Source organism: Meleagris gallopavo, chromosome Z (genome assembly GCF_905368555.1).
Source record: "Meleagris gallopavo chromosome Z, MGAL_WU_HG_1.1, whole genome shotgun sequence".
NCBI lineage: Eukaryota > Metazoa > Chordata > Aves > Galliformes > Phasianidae > Meleagris > Meleagris gallopavo.
Window position 1 is genome coordinate 40,429,361 of NC_139435.1, and position 20,256 is coordinate 40,449,616.

Genomic DNA, 20,256 nt, shown 5'->3' on the forward strand with positions numbered 1-20,256 from the left:
CACCACGTTTCATGGTTTCCAGATTCTAATCCTAATTCCTTTGGTTATTCTTATTATTCACCCCCTGTATAATAGATGACTGCTTCACATAAATTACTTATTTAATGCCCAAATGCAGTTAAAAGAATGAAGTATGAAAATCTCAAAGTCATTGAAAACAGAAGTATTGCTAAAGGCTAGAGCTCTGTTGCTCTTCTTTATGCATAGGTGTATCTGAATTTGAAGATATTTTTTGTTGTGTTTTTTTTTTTTTTTAAAGGTAAGTCTGGTTCTATGGAGAGCAGGTGAGAACTCTTTTCTAATTCATAAAAATATACAACTTTAAATTCAGCTTTGATTTCAGTGGCTTGCAAAGGAGTCCAGCATCTTGTGAAATCAAATATTTTCTTTTCACATTAACAAGAATAAATTTGGATAGGAAAACAAAACCAAAATTAGGATGGCAAAACTTCTGTTTTGATCAAAATCAAAGTCTCCAGATCAGGTAAATATCAGTATGATTATTGCCATGAAGTTTTGAGTAATCCAAGTTCATGCAGCCTTCAGTAAATCATTACATTTACCTGCAAATACAAAATAAATGAAGCAGTACTTCCTTCAGTCTTTCTCTGTCTTGCTTTCTTTTCTGTCTTGCCTCTATAAATCAGGCACATCTTAGGAAGGGCAGATCTAACTTACTTTATCGGTTTCACACAATCATAGAATGGTGTGGGTTGGAAGTGACCTCCACAGTTCATACTGTCCAAATCCTGCTCAAATGGAGCCAACTAGAGTACGTTGCTCAGATCCATATCCAGATTGAAGAAGCGTGAGGACAAAGACCCATCACCAGTCTGGGCAGCCTGTGCCACTGCCCACAGTTTACACAAATTTATAAATGTTCTGTAAGTTTTTAATAGACGTTTATACAAAATTTAAGCATTGCCTAGCAAAAGAGCTCTGTTCTGTCCAGTAAGTGGAAACTACAAATAATAAGACTACAAGAATTTGTAAACATGGGAGATTTGGGGATCCAGGACCAAATAACAAGGCCTTCAGAGCCGTACTTTATGTGTAATCATACTGTCATACATGGCACATTAAACAACTTTTTCTCTGCTTCACACGGTTTGAAACACTACAGTTGCTCCTGAAAAAACACACAGATAACACCAAGAATGTGAGTTTGCAGACTCCCTGTTAAAGGGCTGGAAGACATGGAAGGAAATATAAATTAGCCATATGAGCTGGCATATATTCTTCTGAACTACCACATACCTTACAGACTGTGTGTTGCCTCAGAAACATCCATGTTAGATCTGAGTTTAGTTTAATATCAGAGTTCTTTGGAGCCAGGCAGACAGCAAGAAGACAGTTGTAAAAGACCTGGGCGTTGCTTCTATCCACTGTTTACACATCACTGGTGCTTTCTGACCTTTTTCCTTCCTATTTGCCTATTTGGAGTGCAGGTAACCTAGGACTGAGTTTGTCTCACAGGGAATGTAATGGCTAACAGCAGTAATTTTGGCTATGGTCACTCCTATCTAATTCTAAAAGGTTTTTGACATTATCATAAAGCACAAGGCTTTTCTTTCACCTCAACATAAACAGTAAGTCAGGACATCAAACATCCTTAACTGGCTGATCTGGAAAACTGGCACCATCTTAGGGACTGCAGTCATTCAACTAGTTTGGTGTTAGCTTGTCACAGATTCCCACAGCAGCCACACATATAGAATCAAAGAATCACAGAATCATTTGAGTGGGAAGCGACCCTTAAAGGCCATCTATTCCAACTCTCCTGCAATGAACAGGGACACGCACAGCTACATCAGGTAGCTCAGAGCCTGATCTAGCCTCGGCTTGAATGTCTCCAAGGACAGGGCATCCACCACCTCTCTGGGCAACCTGTTCCAGTGCCTCACCACCCTTACTGTAAAAATGTCTTCCTTATATCCAATCTAAGTGTCCTTTCTTTTAAACTGAAACCATTTCCCCTTCTTCTATCACCATATTGCCTTCCTTCTTATCACCTCGCTTTAGATAGTGAAAGGCCTCTCTCAGGCCCAGCTGCAGCTCCAGCTCTCTCTGCCTGTCCACATAGGAGACACGTTCCAATTCTTGGATCATTTGTGTGTCCCTCCTCTGGACGCGTTCCAATAGGTCTGTGTCTCTTCTGTACTGAGGACTGCACATCTGGATGCAGTACTCCAGGTGAGGTCTCACCTACGCAGAGTAGAGGGGCAGGATCGTTTGAATTTGTTGAAGCTCATGAGGTTCCACATGGGCCCTCTGCTTGAGCCTCTATAGGTCTCTTTAGATGGCATCCCATCCCTCGAGTATGTGAAAAACATATAAGTATATATGTATGCCTGTGTGAGTTTGTGGGTGTGTAACCAGTTGAAGAGCTACAAAGAACCAAACAACATGATATCAGATGTTGATCATTTAATCAGCTCACATTCTGCTGCCAAGCTGATTATTTGGCTTCAAATCACAAAAATAGTCTAATTAGCTCTGCTATTGCATATAATGGTAAGCTTTTGTAGACAGTGGATTTTTACTGAGCGTACCAGAACTTCTGAAAACTGATATTGAAAGAACATTTTGTTTCTTTAAAAACTGCAATTTAACAACTTGATCATAATCTGCTGAATATAAAATGTGTGCAATAAATCACATAAAATCATGCCCTGTAAACACCTGGGAGGTGCAAAAAAACTTAGCAGAGCTAGTGTGTAGGCTGATTGACTCAGAAACCAATTCTGTCCATACAGAGGCTTCTCAGTGTCATCATTTGCTCACCTAGACAATACGGATGTCTCACACTTCTGTGGTCTCTCTCCTATGCACTTCTAAATTATCTCTGCATTACCAAGCAAGTTTATTCTGTCCATCCAGCTTTCTAACTGCTATTCGCTTTTCTCTTATAATGAGTTTCCTGTCAACTAATCCACCATAAAAAGAATGACTTTAGGGCAGTGACCTCTCCTTCTTCATTTGCTGTATAGGTAAAAATCAGAAAATTCTGGTGGGTTTGAACACTCCTGCTTGCCTAAATTGAGAATTACTCTGAACCTGGTCATCAGTTTCATACACAAAGTGTAAGTGATTGAAGTATTCTCTTGTGTAATATTCAGTCAGATTTTTATCATTCAAATAAGCCAAATTCTTATTGATCTTCAAAGAAAAAGCTAATAAAAATTTCCTGACACTAAATTTTAAAATAGGAGTGTGTTATATCTTTTGGTCAGTGTCTCCGAAAATTGAATGCTTGCACTATCAAACAACAAAGAGTGTTTAACACATGAAGTATTTTTTTATTCGTGGGAAATCAGTTAGAGGAACTGTTTGGCCAACATGAAGTAGTCAGTTCCAGAACTCCTCCCATGAAATAAACATTCTGTCCCACAGAGTGGCCTTTTGACACCATTTACTCAAAACCCCTCTAATTCTATCCAAGCAACTTCCAAAATGGTGTAATTGCAGTATTTATTGCATCATCTTAACCTCAGCTAAAGACAAAATACTTGGGAAACTTCTAACTTACTTTAGACCAAGATAAATCCAGAGGAGACTGGAATCAGCTATGCCACAATTTTGTTCTGTCATCAGAGATTCAGACTATCCAGATCATTCTACCCATTGCTAGCATATGGGTAGCATGAGTGGTTTAGCAATATTGTCATGTAGCTACAAGGAAAAATACAGAAAATGAACATTTCTCCTGTTAACATGTTTATTGCGTTTCAACTTTATCTCCAATACATATCTACAAAGAAAAATAAAACAGTATAAGGGTCAGAAATCTGATCAGTGAATGTTTTATATCCTTGGACAATCAGAGAAACTGAAGATTCAAAAGGAAAAAGAATTTTTAAGAAGGAAACATTATCGTCATTTCCATTTTAAATTCAGGAAAAATGCTGGCAGAATGGTCAGCACAGTTCTCTGGAAGTATTTAATAGTCGTCTGTCTTTTTTGGCATAAGCACAGTGAGGAAAGGCTCTTTTTATTATTTTACTTTGTCTTACTTGCTTTTTATCTGAAAAATGCCCTGATACAAGATAGGTGACCATCAGTTGAGCTAATGTCAGACATTGATCCAGTTATACAGATTTAAATTAACATAGAGTACACAAAGTTGACCTTGCACAGGATACATGCATAGACAGAGAAAAAACACTAAGTCAAAATAAATAGAGTTTTTAGACTGTATCATCCATATCAGTACTAATCCAGTAACTTTCCAGAGTATTTCCTATGAAATATTTTACAAGTAGCACAAGATTTACTTTCCTTCCTCTAGGTTTGATTTAGTGAGTCAAAGTCCATTATACTACTTAAAACACAGCTTTCCATATATTTATTTTTCATATAAATTTTGGGTTGTTTTTTTGTTTTTTTTTTTTCATCCTCTTGAGTCAGTGCTGGGCATGTTGATCATCAGTGATTTAATGTATAATAATCCCTTCAGTGATGGTGTAGCAGCATTAAATTTTAACCCAAAACAGGCAAGTTATACTTTTGTTTAAGAGATTCCTCTCTACATTCATTCAAGAGGTGTGTGTTTTTATCCAAGTGCACATCAGATAACACTGCTTTTCTGAGACTTACCTACAGTGATCTGGAAAAATAATTGTGCTACTAGTTCTAAAGTTACATATTTTCTTTGTGTAATAGGTAGAGAATATACTCTCTGTCATTAAGTAAAGAACAATTAACAAATGACTGAATAAGGAATTAGAGATTTAAATCATCTTCTTGTAAACTTATAAGCTTTATTTGGGCAATTGTAATTAAAATGACCTTGTATTCATGTTTTAGTAAGGTCAGGGCAAAAATTAAAGCACTAGAAGGAAGCCCTTTGGACAAAATGGCAACTGTTTTAACAATGTACTTTTAGTAAGAAAACTAATTACCCATCCAGACAAGCACAAAGCACCTGAACAGGAAAGCTGGTGAAGCATGATTAAACATTTCTGTAGCTGGGACTACTGAAATGATGCCTTTCAAAGGTTCATTTTTTTTTTCTTAAAGTTCAGCCATCTTTCACTGGGACAAACAGTACTGCTTATTAAATTCAGTAATTCCTTGTTTATAATCAGATACTGAGACTTTGGCCCTGCGTGGTTTGGCATTACCAGATGTTCACATAAAATCCCAGGGACTCATCTGCTCATTAGGGCTCTTCCTCTTTCCACTTATCTTACATTTTAAAATGGCATAGCTGTATGCTTTTCTTCTGAACTTTTCAAAAGCAATTAATTCTCAGGCAAAGCCCATGCACACAGCTTCAGGCTGACAGAAGAAAGTTGGGTGTGAGTCATGTCAGAGGCACGTGGACAACTGACTGAAGGGCTCTGGCTGGGGTTATTCATTCAACTTCCCAAGTGCTCTTCTTCCGTACATCTTACAAAATTTCAACGATGTGAAAAACATTTGGTCATAGTGAAGGGCTTGACACGTATTGCTCACGCATAAAATGTCCTTCCCAAAACCTCTTAGCAGCAGCTTTACAAGGAGTTGAAGCCTGATCACATGACTTCTATGGCCAGGTCATTTGTGTCTAACACATTCCTGTCCTTTAATATGCTACTGATGATTGTCTTTGAGCAGCATAAATATTGTGCAGCAAAGAGTGTGACAGTCAGGACTCCTGAAGTCAGCCTGTGCTGACCGTTAAGCACATATTAATGCTAAGCTTACATGAACAGCTCCAGCAAGCAAAAACTGCTACTGGTGTCAGTGTAGCAGCCTTCCTACTCTCTTTTAGTTGAGACAATATTTAACAAAACAACAAAAAAAAGCTACTTTCTCTAACTACAATTCTTTTCCTTTCTCCAGTCGCCTCTGTTTCTGAATTGTATGTTCTGTGCTGCTTGTGCTTTCCTCCAGCACCTTTACTAGCAAAGAGGAAGTTACAGCTTTAGCGGTTGTACTTTGTCCTCTCATTTTGAAAGGCATCAGTTCAAAATACCTTGTTCCTAGCTGCAGTGACTTTTCTTCTTTCTCTCCACCTGCCCCGGGTTTTGAATACTCATGCTAAATTGTGTTTCTCTTAAACTGAACCAGAAGGATGCGACCAATATCATAGAATCATAGAATCATTAAGTTTGGAGAAGACCTCTGAGATCATCTGATCCAACCACCAATGCACCACAACCATGTCCCTCACTGCCACATCTACACATGCCTTGAACACCTCTAGGAATGGTGACCCAACCACCTCCTTGGGCAGCCTATTCCAATACCTCACTGTCATTTCTGAGAAGAAATGTTTTCAAATATTCAAACTGAACCTCCCCTGGCACATCTTAAAGCCTTTCTTACTCTTTCTGTCACTAATTGCCTGGGAAAAGAGGCCCATTCCCACTCCTACCTTGCCACAACCTTCTTTCAGGCACTTGTAGAGAGTGATAAGGTATCCCTCGAGCCCCCTTTTCTCCAGACTGAACAATCCCAGTTCCATCAGCCACTTCCCATAAGATGTATGCTCCAGACCCCTCATCAGCTTCATTGTCCCTCTCTGGACATGCCCCATGGCCTCAATGTCTTTTTCCTGGCGAGGGGCCATGAACACACTCTTGAAACTCTGTTGCTAGTCTTATGCCTTCCTCGGGACAAGATATAAAGCAGTTATTAATACAGACTGAATGACTGCTCTTCTCTTCAAACCTGAAGTCACTTACTTGTCTTTTCTCCTTTTCCTTCCTACTGCTTTTCATATAACCAAATTACAGGGAAAGATCCATCCCAAATGCCATCTGTGAGCAGCATCTACATGGTCTCTGCCTCTACCTTACTGCAAGTAACTGCAAACCACTGGAAACAGTTAACTTCCCACAGAGCTGCTGACACAAAGACATGGGAGGGAAGAGTAGCTCTGAGTCACTGCTGCAGGTACTTACCAGCTGGGTCAGATATCCTCTGACTGGATTTTTTGCTCGACCCCTAAGGATTACATTTAGAAAAGATCTGTGACAGCACTGCCAAAAGTATACTTCGGTGTATAATAACACAGACATGGTGAGGATGAGATAGTGCAGAGCTCCTTACAGGTGTTCTTCCTATTGGCAGCTCCTTCCATGTGAACACTGCACCCAACCATTGCTTCCTGCAGATTTTCATTTTCACAACCCTATTCCCTCAGAAGGGGAAAAAAAAATAGGATAGAAAGAAATTAAAAACAAAACAAAAAACATCTTCTCATGTTATTTTCTTACTTATTCAGTATTGGATCCAGACTCTCCCGGTGCTAAAGGAAAGGTTATGAAAACAAAGACTCGCTAGGCTTTTAGTCTTCATACAGGAGTATGCATCAGCTTCAGCTGGCTGTTCTGTACTTATATCTACACATGCAGGCTTTTCTGAAGGGTTTGGATGTCTCTCTCAGAAATAAAGACAGATTATCAGTTGCAAATATTAACCTTGCGAAAATAAGTTTTCTGTATGGCTTTTCACACACATCTAAAGCAGACTATTGCTTTCCATAGCACCATCTGAAATGAAAAAGGTGGAAAGAGTGAGCTCTTTCCTATTTTCAATAATTTTTGTAAGATCTCTCCTTTGTAAACACCCTTTATTGAATGATAAGTAATAATAATAGTAACAAAATAAACCAAACAAAACAAAATGAAACAAAACAAAATGAAACAAAATAACAACAGCAAAGAAAAAGCAATCCACAAACAGAAAAGAAAAGACAAGTTTTTGTTAAAAAATGCTAAGATCATTTTTCAGCCACTAAGGTAGCAATCTCCAGCATCTTTTCTCCGAAGCTAAAGTATCACATTTATTCATGTATCCCTACTTAGAATCAGATGTGTATTTAGACTAATGTTTTGTCTAAGTGTTCATGGATAGAGAGGACAGGCAGATGACACCACTTTATTGCCCTGATAAATTTTACAGGTGAAAAGAAGAAATACAAAGTACCCCACTTCATTTCTTAGCAGTAGCTAGAGGAAGTGCTCCAGGGACCTGGAAGATTCTTGTTCTCCCATTCTCATGAAGATTTGCAGGTGTTCTGCTTTCTTTTACCTCTTTTCCAAATGTTTTGATCCATTCTTTTGTGCTTATCTTTAAGGGGAAAAAAAAAAGAGAGAGAGACGCAGATTAGATAGATAATAACACCTGGCTTAATAAATCCTCAGTGCAAAAGATGTGCAAAAGAGAAACTTGTGACAGAAGAGAAACAGGGGAAAATAGAAAAAATATCTTGGAAATCAAAGTTCTAGTTGATCTTTATCCTATGCAATAAATTAATTAATTAATTAATTAAGATACTTTAATAGGGCAGTGAATATTCTGTGCTGTGCAAGTATTGTTTTACCTTCAGAAGTGCTCATTAGAAGCATTTCCACCCTCCTCTTATTCAGCTGAAGACACTCATATTATTAGGAAAGTGTGTCAGGAAATAAATATAAATGTTTTTATGAGGGGAAACCTGTTTCATCTCCCATGATTACAGTATAATACAGCTGCACCCCAGGAGAACAATAGAGAGATTTATTTCTTTTATAAGTCTAAATTTTATAAAAAGGTCAAGAAGTTCTGTTAAAAAAGCTGTGAGCACAAGAACTATCTGGGAGAGAAAGAGAGAGCACAAGAGAGCAGGAATGCACATGTTCTTATGAAAGGGGAAATAAACATGCTTCCATTTAATATTTAACTCATTTCTTCTGGGTACTTTACTCGCCTATTAAAAGCATCTGTCAGGTGTGTGCAGTGCACAAAAACTGGTGTCCAGACAGAGTCCACGAGTGTTTGTTGAGCACCTCCTGGACAGTGAGGAAAATCTGGTACCATGAGGTGACTTTCATGTGTCTGAAGAGGACCCCACACCTTATCTTTGTGTTTCACTTGAGCTTGTTTGAACCTCTGTCTTCTCACATTCTGACACCTGCAGGAACATGACGTGGGCATCTACACTTACTCTGAATGAGAGGTGTATGCTCAGTTCACTGACCAAGAATGGCAGCAGTGGGGCTCAGGAGCACTGAGACATGTTCTCTGCTTTGCCATCAAGCAGCTGGGAAAGGCTCAGCAATCATCTCCTCCACTTCTTGTAGATTCTGTGTGAGGCTGCTGTGAACCTGTGGAATTTCTCTTACTACAGATGCCTACCTAAATTGGTCTGCCACGTATTTGGCACTGCTGGTGCCCCCATACTGCCTGCAAATGGCTGCTCTTGTCTTTCCGTGAACTAACACTCAGACCCACACCACAGGCCCATGTGTTGCCTGTGCAGCCAGCCTGGGAAGCTAACCATGCCTGGGGAGAGGATTAGCAGATGGGAAGTCAAATTCAATGCCATGACCACATATGGTCTTCAAGAACAGTCCTGCAGCCTACTCCCTGTTTAGCAGCTGCAACAATTAGATCTGCTTCTCAGATGAGAAAACACAGTGAGAGCAACCACACGTGCATTGTGGAAAAATAAAAGATGAGGAAACAGAAACAATGAAAAGCATAGCCCAACCATCAGAAACATCACTAAGCAGACAGTACAGTATGCCAAGAGAGATCCTTCCTATATTTATTTCACAGATACATAATTAACTATTGTACATTTAAGTTGCTCCCACTGTTGTGTCAAATTCTTGTTTCAGGTGTGTGGCAGAGAGAAGTGATGCTATTTTATGAGAAACACATCAAAAGAACTACTCAGCTACCTTCTCAGATACCGCATTAAACTACTAGTGTTACAGTTTTCTCTGTCAGTAGCTTGCGCCTTTCAATTCAGAAACATCAGCATTCAAAATTGGGAAAATTTATACATTTTGGTTACAACAGAGCGCTCACTCAGAAAATCTAGATTTTACTTCCAGATCTGCTGTGGATATAAATCTCTCTGACAAATCCTTCAACTCTTCTGTATTTCAGTTTCCCTATCTGTAAACAGAGATTGTCTATTTTAAAATTGCTGTGAGAAGCCAAGATGTATTTTTCTGTGAACAAAACCAAGATATTATTTGAAATGGGATCAACTATTGCTGTCTGTTATTGAAGACTATATATTATGATTTGGAAGACACAAGTGTCTGTGTGCTACTGTTTTTACTGTAAAATTGTAAGTATCATAAATCAGTACATTAATTTTTATGTGGGGCATCTGATTGAAATTCAGAAGGAAAGCAGAGCTTTTGTAAACATATGGCAGCCATACTGCAACTCCATATAGTTCCCCATTCCTCCTACAAGTACATCAAAAATGTTGGGGGGGAAAAAAAAAAGGAAAAGAAACAAACAAACAAAAAAAAAAGGTGAGAATTGTTATGAAGGAAATTGCTGTTCTTCCAAAATGAAAAAAGACTCTCACTGATTTCAACAGATTCCACTTTTGACTTTCTGGGTTTAATGAGAACCATTTTGCTCAACCTGGAAGAAAAACACAGTTAAAAATTCAGAACCAGCTTTACTTTCTCAAGCAAAAGACTGGTAATGGATTTATTACACAGATGCAATCCTATTTATATAGCAATTTTGGAAAAAAAAGTCTGACTTAGACTGTGTCATTTTAATTGGTGCCTCTTCCTTTTACATAAGCAGCCTACATTCCACTGTATGTCATTACATACAGACAGACAGCAATGTTAAAGTCAGTATTTCCAGCTGGAGAAAAGTATATCTCAAAACTTAATGTTTTCATGTCCGTTTGTCTTTCACCATCTTTCAGATAAGGAAGAAAAAAGATTATAGCAATAATTACTTTATTTTTATTAAGTCCATTCTCAGATACTTGTATACTCGATGCTTTAACATCTGCCGTTGGTTTGACCTCTTCGACACTTCTCCCAAAAACCTGGAAAGTGTTTCCAATCTCAGAACTTTCCACAAAGAACAGTATCATAAAGCCATTGTGGAATAAATATGTTTATCTTGTAATTTAAAGAAAAAAAAAACTCAAATAACAAAAATAGATCATACCAATGAAATTAAAGTAGGAATGAGTTTGGCTCCAGAACTTACACCAGTCTTTTCCTAATGGGTCCTGCAATAAACTCAATATCTAGACATTCTCATTTAGAGCAGATGTTTTCCATTCTTTGGCATGCAGGGACACACCCACAAAAAAACAGACACAATTTTTTAGACAGTCCACAGTAACAACCCTTACTACAAGCTAAGCATGCATCATCAACCTTGGCTACTAAATGCTTACATCTTTTTTTAGCACATCAGAATCGCAGTCTACTACAGCTAAAACAATGGGTTCTACTTTTTTCATAAGAACATCTTTATCCTTTTCCTGGGCCAAATCTGTCCCTCAGAGTTTAGGCTGAAGGGAGAAGGGAGACAGAGATTTCCTCTAATACTGTCACACCATATGAGGTCAAGCGGAGTCCCCTTCTACACAGACCTACAAATTGCCTCATTTTCTACTCTTGGAACACTCCAAGGGCAGGATTGCTGGTGGTAACAAGCACCGCTTTGCTGCCTGTGGACAGCCTTTGGAAGGATGGATAAGTATAGGAAGGATTACTCCAGTCCTCTGCAGTCAGAGGAAAAACAGACCTGATATATATATATATATATACATATGTATATACATAAGCCATCCTCATCCTTCCTACCACGAAAAATTACTGCCATTATATGAAGTTATAGGAAATGTAATTTTAGTTATCCCACTGAAAAAGAAAGGTAAAGTGGAGAAACCAGTAAACCAAGCCTATCAAGCACAAAAGATGAAGATAAACTGGCACCACTGTTAAAGAAGGAGAGAGAAAACTATGGTTGAAGCCACTGGTAACAAACAGAGTGCAGAAAGCACCCAAGACTTTTGAAGCTGGCAATGCTGATGGTAAAAGTGGGAGTGAGAAACTATTTGCTGCCTATATGGTTTTGCAGCCATGATGCATGTAAGGACATGAAGCTATTTCAAATTGCGGCTGTGTAACTGCAAAACTCTCCTACTGATGCAAGGCACTCTGCAGACACAGAAAGACAGAGCACCAAAATGCATGGTCACTCTATTTGAACTGCAGGAACTTGTTTTTTTAATTTTGTGCCAAAAGATATTTCTCCAAGAGATCCAGTAGACCCAGCTTCATAGTGACATGCATCAAAGAGATGATGGAGGTCAAAGAATTTGGACAAGATTTTTGTTGTGGGTTTTGTTTTTTTTTTCCTTTTTAAAAATCTCTTCCTCAAAATTCTTGTCTAAAGCCAACTGTTCTATCCTACCTGACTTTCCCAAGTTATCAATTCTGACACAGATTTTGCATTAAAAGATGGTCCAAGAGGGATGGATAAGGGTCCAAAATGTTTTAACTGTAAACTGCTTTTCAAAAGAAAGGATGCCTGATATCTCTTGAGTGTTCGGTGTTCTTGCTTAACCATGCATGATTAGTTTTCTTGTTAAAAAGTTATTAACAAGTTTAGCGTGAGGCAATCCTTACCCAAGAACACCAAGAGTATCAAAGTTTGCCACGGTGCACTTTGGGAAGTGAGGCATATGAAAGATATGTACCCTGATGGCAGAGAAAGTTAAAGTACTGCAGGGGAAGGAGGTGTAGGAGGAAAAAGACAGAAGTGGGAGGTGGGCAGTAAGGCAATAAAGCCGATGAGGATGGAGGAGAATCATGACCCTTTCTAACCAAAAACTCCACAGGGCCAAATGGAAGATAATCTGTAATTTCCACCCAGGAGAGACCAGCAGAGTTGAATTCTGATTTCATCTAAGGAGGACTGCTTGTAAACTGTTGCCAGCCAGCTCGTAGCTGTGCTGCCCCCACACTCAAAGTCATGATAGCTTGAACAAATAAAGAAACAACAGTTGAGGACAGAAATCAAAGCTGTAATGGAATAATGAAAGCCTATTTCTTATTATTTTTCACACAAATTCTCAGATGCTGAATCCATCAGTCTAAGAACAAGAGAAAAACTATTTGCTCTCCAGGGCTCGGATTAACTTTTGTGTGTATTTTAAATGATGCTTATTTTTGTGTTTCCTTGCTTTTTTAAATTGTTAGAAGCAAATAAAAAATAAAAAAAGAAAGAGAGAAAACTCAATGATTTTGCAAGTTATTTTCTTTGATGGCAAAGGAGCTAGTGGTTCTTTGCAGTAGTTTCTTACATTGTCTTTTCTTTCTGGGACCTTTCTTTCCAGTTCAGCACTGCTTGCTTTCACAATGGTTTATTTCTGCCCTTGGATAGACTTGACATTACAGCAGTTAAAAATATATTCTTGTAAAACTTTTCACCAAAAAAGTAATTTTGACAAGAAATACATGTATGTCCTTCTGCATACTAATTTGGGAACACTCCTCTTGAATTAGAGCAACAAGAAAACAATGTGAAATTTTAAAGAAATTCTCTTTCTAAACCAGGTCCAGCCTGTTCAGGTGGCCTTGTAAAAGCATCAAATAACTCCAAATGTGGAGTTAACAGAATAAAAAGTGATCACAGCTTTCCCAAATTCTTTCTTCCAACACATACAGAAGGATTTTTACTTCAATTCCACTGGCAGAGAAACAAACATTGAGGATGAGCTACAGTTGTTGCAGAATTTCTCATACAAATTAGTCACACAATTAGTATTGACACAGAATAGAAATATCCCACGTGGGCAGCACTGTAGAAAAATAGCTCAAATTATGAGGCTGCAATTAACAACTTTTCATTAAATCCAGGCATACACCTACTAGGGAATTTGGGCCAATTTATCCCCCATTACACAATACAAGTACAGGCTAAATATCAGGTAGGTTGCTTACAGAGCATATCCTCAGTGAAGGTACAAATCCTAAATTCTCCAAAATGCTGCTCTTGAACTCAATAATATTGTTTACTGGCATACTATCTAGTGTCAGAATCAGAAAATGCATAACCCTATCAACACCGTATTTTTCTTACAAGTGAGGATGCAGGATTTGCTTTGAGAGACATTTTACAACATTTTTCATTGAAAGATTTTATTATCATCATTTCCATTCATGTCTGGAACAATTAAAAAAATATATTTCAGTGATGGAAGGAGTCAAACATTTGGGAAAGTCATTTTATCCTGCATTTTGGTGAGAAGCAGCCACAGAATTTGCTGAAACTCATCGCTCAGCTCTAGGCTAGTAAATGTTAGAAATAGTGCTGCAGTGACAAGTTCATCAGAGTTATTACCATTAGGCAGGCCAAGAAATTTATTGCCTATTTTGTGATGCCTAGTTCATTGAGTACACTGTTGAAAATGGTTTTATAGCTTGAAATTATACACCATACAGTTTTACCATACAGATAACAAGATCTTTAAAATGTATTTTTCCTGAATGGCTGCTTCAGATTCAAACCCCAAGCTTCCCCCTTGAAGTATCTGAAACTGGCCTGCAACTTCTCTTCAGCAGCTAGCTAAGTCTTTAAATCAGAGATGATTTTTGCAGGCCTTTGTGGCAGACTTTGTCTTCCCAGGATGTGAAAGTTACATCACTCATGGTGGGTGATCACATCATTTGTGTTCAGAAGCAGGATAACATACTTGCTTTAGAACACAAAACTTCCAGCAGAGATGGAGGCAAGAACTAATTACCTCATTAAATTCCTGGTCATATAGCAAGAGATTCCCTTGTGATCATTCCAAATAAGATGTGCAGATGTCTATAATCTTATATCTCCAATTTCTTCTGTGAGTTCCCTAGGAATTTGGTGTAGCGCATAATGAGAACAGCATTATTACTGAAGGTGCAGTTCTTCCAATAAACAATTAATTTGACTGACCAGTATTTCTACACAGCTTTGCTTTCAGTAATACCCAGCTTTCTGCATTTTTTACTTTTCAATCTGAAATTTCACAGGCTTGCCTTTTGAACCAGTACTACATACTTAGAAAGTATGCTGGAGTGAGGGAATAAAACCAAATCCTCCCACATATTGTGGAAAAAAATGGAAGCAGAAAACCATGTATGTATTTCAATCATATGCAGAAGCAGTGGATTTATTTTGCACAACTCTTGAGAAGAAAAAAGGACAGGAAAAAAAAACAGAAACTGAAAAGAGTCAGCGTTTAGAGGAAGATAAATAAGTTCATTTGAGCACTGGGGAAACAATATTTTATTTTCAGTGGAAGACCAAACACTCAAACTTACTCTGGAGTTCTGTATTTCGGGTGGGAGATGCGTGCTCTTTCCTCTATCCTCCTGCAAAAGAGCAAGACAGAGCAGAGCTCAGCTCCTTCAGCTCCCCTCATTGTCTCAGCTGGTTTTAGGGGCCTTTCAGCCACGGCTCTCTATACACTCCTAGGGTTGGCCACTACAGCATCCTCTTGGCTTTGTTAAGAACCCTCATTTTTGTCTTTTTTTCACTGGTGCCACTGTGAGCAGATGAAACTCCAAGAGCATCTCCATTGGTAGCAGTTTATTGGAAAACTCTTTGCTGACCAGTGGTCTCCTCATTCAACAAGTGGGTTTTCTAGCCCACTTGCAGCTCTTCTGGCTGATGGTTCTGGGATGCTGCAGCTCACTAGGTGGGATTTGTGACTGTCGCCCTTCTTGGTGGCATTTGGCTTGCTTCCAACTTGCTTTCCAGCAAGGCATTACTAAAAGGCCAATGGGTCATATCAACTTTTCATAATTTCTGAATAAGTCCAGCTGTCCAAACCAGTGAACTACTAAAAGGAGCTTTTAGTCCATTACGAATTCCCCAAACTACACAGCTTTTTTGTCTTTCCTGAGCTAATGGAAAGTAGGCACAGCTCAATTAACAGAAGGATAAAGTTGATTTGTAATGAAGGACATTGTAATTCTGCTCTGTATAGACACACACAGAACATTGACACTACCCAATTTACTGCATCAACAAACAAAATGCTTCTTGGCCTACAGATCTACTCAGTATTACATCAGAGAAGGCTATTAGAGAGGCAGTAGACATGAATGAACTAGCAATTAGATAAAATAATTTGCAAAATAAGAGCTAGACCAAATCTCATTGAACCAAATATGCTTCAAATTTTTTACTTCCGAAGAGAAATACTTACATGGAATTCCACAAACTACCACTTCTTGTTTGCAGATCCTGCTGTTCACAAATGGTTGTTAATTTACCAACAGTATTTTTCCCCAGCAGAAATTATCAGTTGTTTGAAAGTACAACATTTTACAAAAATATGAAGTTCTGACACTACTTCACCTAAGGTAAATGCTAAGAATTTCCATTAGCATTCCATTTGGACAACTGAAACATGGCAAGATCGTTCCTATGACTGGAGAGCTGCAATGGATGGCTATTATATTTTTAGAAGGGATAGGCAAGGAAGAGTGGGCAGTGGTGTGGCTCTCTATGTTAGAGAGAGTTTTGATGTTGAGCTCGGGGCTGGAAATGTTAAAATTGAATCTCAATGGGTAAGGATCAGGGGGAGGACAAAAAGGCTGACATCCTGGTGGGGGTCTATTGTAGAAGATTAGAGAGGCAAAAGCCAATCTTGAACTCAACCTGACCGCTGTAGTAAAAGAGAACAAAAAACTTTTTTACAAATATATTAAGAGGAAAGCGAAGAAGTGTCTCCAGCCCTTACTAGAAGAGGTGAGGAGCATGACTGGTGAGGACAAGGAAAAGGATAAAGTTCTTAGTGCCTTATTTATACCCATCTTTAATAGTCAGACCAGTTATCGTCAGGGTACTCTAACCCGATTCAGGTAGAGACAGTCAGAAACTTTCTGCTCCATGTAAACTGTCACAGGTCCATGGCACCAGATCCACCCAAAGGTGCTGAGGGAGCTGGCAGAGGTGACTGCCAAGCTTCTTTCCACCATCTGTCAGCATTCCTGTCAACCAGAGAGGTCCAAGATAACTGGAGTCTTGCAAATGTGAATCTCATCTAGAAGAAGCGTCATTAAGTAGAATCCGGGGAACCACAGGCCTGTCTGCCTGACCTCTGTGTGGAGGAAAAGAGTCTGTGGGTGTTGTTTGATGCTTGGCTGAACATGAGCCAATAGTGTGCCCAGGTGGCCAAGAAGGCCAATGGCATCCTGGCTTGCATCAGAAACATGCTGTGTTGTCAGCAGGAGCAGGGAAACAATCATCCCTCTATACTCCACACTTATGAGGCCACACCTCAAGTACTGGGTTCAGTTTTGGGTCCCTCACTACAAGAAAGACATTAAGGCAGTGGAAGGAAGGGATGCCATTCAGAGGGACAGACTTGAAAGGTGAGCTCAGGTGAATCTAATGTGGTTCAACATAGCAAAGTCCAAGGTTTTGCACTTGGGCCAGAGGATTCCCAGGCATATATACAACTGGGAGGAGCAACCCTTGAGAGTGGCCCAGCAGAGAAGGACTTGGGGATTCTGGTGATGAAAAACTTAACTTGAGCCAGCAGTGTGCTCTTACAGGTTGGAAAGCAAATGGTATCCTGGGCTCCATCAGAAGAGGGGTGGCCAGCAGGTAACAGAAATAGGATGAGAAGGAATGGCCTCAAGGTGCAGTGCGGGGAGGTTCAGATTGGGTATTAGGAAAAAATTATTCTCTGAAAGAGTGGTCGGGCCCTGGAAAGGACTGCTCATGGAGATGGTTGAGTCACCGTTCCTGAAGATGCTCAAGAAAGCTTTAGATGTTGTACTAAGGGACATGGTTAATGGGAAACATTGGTGGTAGATAGATAGTTGGACTGAATGGTCTTAGAAGTCCTTTCAAACCTTAATGATTCGGTGATTCTATTCTAACTCCATAAAGGAATTACTTGGTTTTTCATTTTGAAAAGAATTTTTATATTAGTTTCCCTTCAAAAATTTACTTGCAGAGTGTTGACGTCGTGTTATATTACCACAAAGGACGTTTCTCATGAGAGTAATTTTCAGGGGAATTTCAAATCTTCCTCAGTTAAGCTTGTAAAATTTGCCATGCAACAGAAAGTCTGGTTCCTGTACAGTCACTGACGCTGAGTCTATTTTCTGTTGTACAAGGAATCTATCTCCTGAAGGACTGAACACTGGGAAACATAAAAATTAATATAAATATTCTCCAAATATTGTATTAATGTGATAACAAGTGATTATGGAGACTAGAGACAATCCAGGTTTTTGGCAAGAGAATTTCATGTGAAATGTCTCCAAAGAGCAAACAGGCTGTATGCTCTGGCCACTCTGTTGTACTTCACTATGTCCCTCCCATATCCTCAGTCTTGTCAACTTACATACAGGTTCCCCTAGGACAAGGGATGTGCTTTCCATTGATTGTGCACAGCACTCAGAATAAGCAAGTTTGCTACCACCTAAGCATTATTAAAACAAAGCTATTAAATCAGTGAATAGATAAATCTGTAGGATTCCAAACCATCAGATTCATGTATGGCATCATGGCACTAGCCAAGGTGCAAGCACATTTTTGAAACTTAGTGTGATTGTTTCTATAGTCATGAATCTATCACAGGGAAAGGGTAGTAAGAGAGAGAAATCAGTGCACATGTGTGGGCTACTACACAGTAAATCATTTGTGGTACAAAATAAATAAATCAGCCAATATCCAGGGAAAATCTATAATGAATAATTACTTTTTCACCAAGTAAACATTCCTCACAGGTCTATTGGGTGGAAATCTTCACATTTTATATAATATTTTTGTTCTTGTCTCTTCTTCACTGGTTACATTCTTTGTACTCCCTGTCAAGTCTGTTTGTTTTCCTACTAAGTACATTTGAAAACAGCTGAAGACTTAAGACTTCCATAAATTAAGATCTGAAAGTAACTCAGGAAGTTTTCTATTCATTTACTCCACCTTTCTTAAATTATACCATACAATCTTTCTACAATTTGTGAGAGAGATTCTGACTTCTGACTGATGATGGAGTCCATCATCAGTCATGTACTCAGATGGTATCAGACAAGATTGTAGAGAAGTAAAATGTCATCTGCAGCAGCTCAGTCACTATCCATAATAGATTTGAAAGGCATAGAGAGACTAAATAAACTTCCTTTGTTTTATCCCTTTCCCTGATGCAGCAAGTTACATCCAACTTTTTGAAACAGTGCTGCAATCTGCCAAAATTACTGGCAGATTATTATATGATCCTAGAGAACAAGACACAATAATATTCTTAGAACCATAACACCTTTTTTTTCTAAAGGCCATGAAAGTATGGTATAATTACGATTAAATATAAATTAATCCTCATTAAATTCTTCTCTATTTTTATTAGATTCTTTCATACTTATCCAAACACAGGTCATACCCAAATTCATGTGCTCCATTAAGCAAATTATGCTGATGAGAAGAAAGAGAAAACAGAAAGAGATGATCACAAGACATTAATACAATTAAATCAATACATTTAACATATATTGTCTAAAGTTTTATCATGTAAAAATAAACAAATCTTGTTCATTCTATTTCACAAGTCCTACCGCAAAGCGATATTTTTGCCAAGATCCTTTGTACAAGACAGAATATACTGCCAGTATAGTGACAAGAAAAAAGAGAATAATTTAATCACTGAGCTAGCCAATGCAATTACACTTTAAATAGCTCAGTAAAGTTGAAAGTGTTTGTGAAGATCTCGGTTTGCCTATGCTAAGACTATATGTATGCACTAACATTTCTATTATGTCTTCTTCCTAAGGGAAAAGGAAAGTATAAACTGGGGCTTAGACTTTGGGCCCACAATGTCTTTGAGATTAATGTTTTCTTATTATTAAAACTAATATTAAATATTATGCATTACAGAAATAATTATCCTCCTTATGCTCAACCTCAGGTTTTCCCTCTGACTTCAACCCAATGAGGCATATTTAAAAATGAAAACATTTATAATTTTCCACAATTGAAACTATGTTAACATACATATCGCATGTTGTATTTCAGAAACAGTGCTAATAACACACTCGTGTATCAACAACTGGAAAGCTATCAGAAAAAGTACATAGGAAACATTTATTTATCTCTGAGCATCTACTGATTGCACTAAATATAAAGGCTTAAGAAAGCACAAGCTGTCAGCAATTTCCCAGTACACAGTATTCTGACAGTAATATTTTTATAATAGCTTAGATCAAAGTTAAGGGTGCAACTCACTCTGTGCTGTAGTTAAAGCCAAGTCTCATCCATGAGAAGAGACTATGCCCATCATCAACCATTTTGTATGTTCATCTTTAAATGTTTTGTAGGGAAAGAAAGGGACTATGTGGATTATCTTTATGTTTTTTGTAAGTGTATAACATCAGTCACTAAAGCATAACATTTTCAATCCTGAACAGGCTTTCAGTAACGTTTACACTTAGGGTTGGAAGTGAGGAAGGAAGAGAAAGATAAATGTATACAGCATTCTCCAATGACACATTTTATATTTCA

General features: G+C 38.4%; 1 long non-coding RNA gene across 1 annotated transcript in view; it reads right to left on the reverse strand.

Moving 5' to 3' along the window:
- Window positions 1–3,700: 3,700 nt before the first annotated feature.
- LOC146542221 (uncharacterized) overlaps window positions 3,701–20,256 on the reverse strand; it is a 55,014-nt gene continuing 38,458 nt past the window's right edge. The window contains exons 3-4 of the long non-coding RNA XR_014880557.1: window positions 15,063–15,113; window positions 3,701–8,061 (exon numbers count right to left, since the gene is read on the reverse strand). This is a non-coding gene — a long non-coding RNA (uncharacterized LOC146542221). The remainder of the gene's footprint in view (window positions 8,062–15,062; window positions 15,114–20,256) is intronic.